This window comes from Triticum dicoccoides, chromosome 7A (assembly GCF_002162155.2).
Source record: "Triticum dicoccoides isolate Atlit2015 ecotype Zavitan chromosome 7A, WEW_v2.0, whole genome shotgun sequence".
NCBI lineage: Eukaryota > Viridiplantae > Streptophyta > Magnoliopsida > Poales > Poaceae > Triticum > Triticum dicoccoides.
Window position 1 is genome coordinate 5,500,926 of NC_041392.1, and position 5,131 is coordinate 5,506,056.

Genomic DNA, 5,131 nt, shown 5'->3' on the forward strand with positions numbered 1-5,131 from the left:
TATTGACCCCCTTCTTCGAATTAGATCTTTCGGATGCGGGATGAACTCCTACCACCAGATCGTATCCGAGCAATTCAAGAGGAATTGGCGGCATTCTTCCTTGACCACGTGATCGCTGAAGATGGAGAATACCATGTGGAGCTTGACTTCGTATATAATTAGGAGATTATATTGTAAGAGATAATTATTATACATATGTAGCCGGTAGTGTCGGATAGATATACGAGAACTTGTTGTTCGACTAATCTCTCGGAGAAGGAGAGGTGGTCGATATCACTTCTCTCTGTATGCATATATGTTCATGACGATCTTCTGTTTCCTTCGTTTGCTTACTAGCTAGCTAGCGTGACTAGTCCTCTCTATATGTATGTATAGTACGTAGCATCGACCAAGCATGGACATAAGAGAGGGCACTTCTCTCTATTAATTAGCTAGCTAACACAATATATGAAACACCTAAATTAACCCCCCAAAACCCCCAACCCCCCCCCTTCAAAAAAAAACAAAACCCCAGCCCCTGTAATGCTGACGCGTGGATGCCTATTGGTCCCGGTTGGTGCCACCAACCGGGACCAAAGGCCCTCCTGCCTGGGCTCGGCACACCGGCCACGTGGAGGCCCATCTGTCCCGGTTCTGGACTGAACTAGGACTAAAGGGCTAGGGCATTAGTAACGACCCTTTAGTCCCGGTTCAAAAACCGGGACAAAAGTCCCTTACTAACCCGGACTAATGGTGGTTTATCTACTAGTGATGGAGAAGTTCCCAGACTATACCTTTGTATTGTGCGTCGTCAAGGTCTTGGAAACTAGGGATCGTATAGCCTTCAAGTGTCAATTTGCTCAAGCTTGTTTGCAGTAGTATTTTTGTCCAAATTGGGCTGCACAGGATTCCACCCTTCAGGACAAAATTGGTCATTTCAGGGCTCTCATGAAAGTTTCCTTTCATTTTCATTCTCATCACTTGGGCATGCAATCTAGGTAACCAGGAATGATTTTATCTTGAATGGGATGCAACGTAATTTACACTCCTTTGGTAACAAATTCAAAGAGAAGGTGCGTTGGCTCACCCATAGAGTATGAAGGCTTAATTTTTTTTGGGAGATTGGGTGCAGGAGTTCAGACAGACCCTCCCTTCTTATTAGTTTTGTTGTTGTTCTATTTTTCTGTCAGTTTTTCCTTTTATTTTTCCCTCTATCATGCATACTTCACACTGAGAAAATACAAAATATACATAGTTGGAAGAAATTTGTACTGTTCAACTAAAATTAATTTTTGATGTGGTTAGCTGATCTGATAATCCTATTGTCGACGGTTTAGAAAGTTTTCAGTGTGCAAGCTATCCGAACAGTAGTGCTAAATTGAACAAAAAATTTAACACCTCATACACGGTCCGGTTCTCTATTCAGTTACATCTAAACATGGTCGTCTTGTACTCTAGAAACCTCTATCAAGTTATTTGCTAGAACTTTATAATATAAAATAATCAGCCCAAGTTTGAAGGTATAAAGATATTTAATGATATTATGGCCAAACAAACAAACAATAATATATTAAATGACAAAATTAATGTTAGCATTAATATGGTATTTTTAGTGATATCTAGCTACTATAATAAAAGAATTAACAGAACATAACAAAACTGAATAAACCCATTTTTGGCATAATATTATTTCAGATTAGTACTGAAAATGTATTGTAATCATGAGTATTGGAATTATTCCAAAAAACAATTATATGTTACAATATCCATGTTGATCACCATGTAATTGTTAAATATGCCCGTTGGATTTAAAAAATTAGTGTCATGAGATATTAGGTTGGGAATTTTATCAACTAATACAAACGATTGATACCATATATTTATAGTAAGATTATGTTTTTCAAAGTAAAATAGTTTATTATAAACGTGCAAAAACAATTTATTATAAACAGTTTATTATCAATTGATCTCTATATAATTCATCGAATATTGTTGTAACATCATGGTATTGTCAAGAAAAAATTTGTAATGTAGCAGAACAAACAATTAATGCCCAGATTATATTAACCATCAAAGATACTTGCCTTTAGAAATTATTTTCACAAACACCACCCCAGATAGTTATTCATTCTCGAAGAGATTGGGCAAGCGCTACTTCTTATTTGGTTGTTACATATTACATAAGATGTATTTCATTAAGGTCGGCTGACCAAATAATTTTGTTGTTTTTATGAGATGTAATGGTTCTTATTTGTTTTTCAATGTACTTATGCTTATTACTTTCCCTAGATCAGATGTGAAAGTGGCATCCAGGAATTAATATTATTTAATTGATACTTTGCATTCCATTGGATATGGCTGTGCTAACTTGATGAAATAGAGTGGCTTCATATGTCGATATTCTCAGTCTCTCACACTCTTTGTTGTCTGAATCACTGGGTTAACATAGTACTGCAAATTAGTGTAGCAGATAGTGATAGATCAAGAGTAAAGATAAAGATGAAATATTTTGTCTACTCTGCCCCTTGGAATTGCAAGTTAAGTTTTGTTATCTTTGATCTAAGATTCTGAATCAGAGACAATACCCATATGTGTACATACTGCATCTTCATTTTATTTTTTCTGGCAAACTCGTCTTTTCATGGTTGGCTCAAGGTCATTTCGGGATCATCAAGCTTCCCGTGTACATCTACCACCCAAGCCACATGACCGAGCTGACAAGATACTCAACATTATCTGCTTCAGCTACCTCCTGTCTAGTAACTACAAAGTACATGCCATAACCCATAAGCAAGATAGGTGCACACATGAATACTCAAGAGGTGCACCACTAAAGAAGGCAAGGCATGCCACTCCCAAACCTGGTATTGTGTATTACCTAGATGGATTAGTGTGCGTGATCAGCTGAGAAGCCTTGCTCCGCCCTTCTCAGGAGAGGCAGAAGTCACTCAGCTAGCTCATGAAGGTACCATCTCTCTCATATGTACACAAAGCTTGCTCATGATCTTGGCATCTTTTCTAGCTATCTCTGGTTGGTTCATGATCAACCGACATTGCTCTACCTCAATAACCAATAAGCATAGTCTAACACGTTGGAATGTGCATCTTAAAAAAGGTGCATATTACTTAGCAGCAACCAGCACTTATATTGTCTAAAAAACGCCTATTGTTTTTGATAATGAAAGGATTAGAAGCTATTGGACTTGGTTAGTAGATCTTCTTAAGATTCAGATGTGTATGAGATGGTTCTTTCTAGATGTTTAGTTAAGTTCTGGGCCAAATTTTCTTTTGGTAAGCTAACACTTGTGAAACATCAAGTACTGTGAACACATTTGGCTTACATTCATGTTATTTTCAGACACTCGATATGGAGGCCTGCTTGCCACTGCTCCGCTGGTTGCTGCAGTTTTAAGGGCATAGGGAGCACCTCCTCGCTCACAACATCTTCCTTGCCAAGCTCGTTGTGGAGTGCGTTGGCTGGTCATCAACCATTTTTTTTCATATTTAGAAGCCGCCATTCACCGTCAGTGACCACCGCTGCCGCATGTCGGAGACGTAAACTTAGCCTTAGCATATGTGTAATGCATAGTTTAACCAGCTATACAACTGATTGCTACTTCTCCAAATTGAATATGCTTTCAGCTGTAATGATACTCTCAAGGGATTCAACATGCATTATGAACATTGATTAACAAGGTCCTCAGTTATACATGCATGTGTGGTAGCAAAAAGAGAAAAGGCAGCCAAAGGGCGCTTGCAACCTGGCACCGCACAGATTTCACTCAGGAGGCGCGACAGGGCCGCCGCCCCAACCACTAGTACTTGTACAAGAGTACTCTTTCAGGCACCGGCGGAGCTACATGACGGCAAAACCAGGCACTAGCCCGCCCAACCCATGAGGAAAGATTTATACATATAGCCAGTCCAACACTGCACAACTCTGCATGCATCGCTGGCTCGCTCGTTTCATCACATGCAGCACTCGACTTTTGTTCGCTTCCCATGCACTAGTCTGTCAGCTAGGCTTGTTGCTAGCTAGTTCCGAACCAGCTCACCCCTACATCTAGATGCAGGCTTGTATTATTAGATGAACATCAAGAATTATTACACTAGCAACCAGCGTTGCACAAGCACATGTAAGCAACTAATGCCTGCTGAATTAGTATGGTTCTGAATTCAAATTTCTTTTGTGTTCTCCTCTAGGCTGCCCGCTAGTTTTTTCCTCCTAGCTCCGTCACTGCTTTGAGGCACGCAAATACTTTCGAGAGAAAAACAAAAATGCATACATAACAGAATCTTTGGGGCCGTACTTCCGACGACTTTCTTGTTATTATTTATATGGTCAAATGCATTGTCGTTTGTTTCAACAGAAAACAGTGTATTAACATCTAAGGACGGGCATAACGGCATGACATCCCATGACGACCCAAACTGCGCTACGACGCCGCTGCATGCATTGTATTCGTATCATCCCATGAAGCACACAGGGCGGCCAAATCTAACAAACTATATACTAGTACGACAAGACATGAAAAAAACTCGCACTGCATGACCCTATTATTCAGCTAGGAATTAACTACTTGGCACGTGCTGAACTACTAGTTGCAATCACATGCACGTACTAGCTAGTCTGCTCAACTAATTCAACCACATAATGACTAGTGCAGAACAAAACCATGTACAAAGATTAGCACCAACAATAACCTTCCCTAATGTTGTTACTCAACTTGTTTCTTTGCATACCTAACACCTTGACGATGGCTCAACGTTGTCACCTGTTGGGATTCATAGTTGAAAAAAAATCCGCACAACGAAACAAGAACCAGGATCAGTATGAAGATGCATACAAGGTTAGATCTGATCGTTACCAACTTCAAGTTGCAGCGGAAGAGGAGTTGTTGTAGAATTTTTCTTGAAGTCGCTCGAACCATCCCATGAATGGTCACTAGAAAGAAGATCGAAGACACAATCTCTCTATTGATTGCACCCATATGAGATGAATGATTTGGCAGCGCTTCACCTTCCAGAGCTAGGCGTCACCAAAGAACTAGAGAAGGGAGGAGTAGCTTGTGGTGTCACTTAATTTTCTAAAGAACTAGAGGGGGAGAGGGGGGCACCTTGACTACACGAGAACTTGTGTCTCCACGGGAGG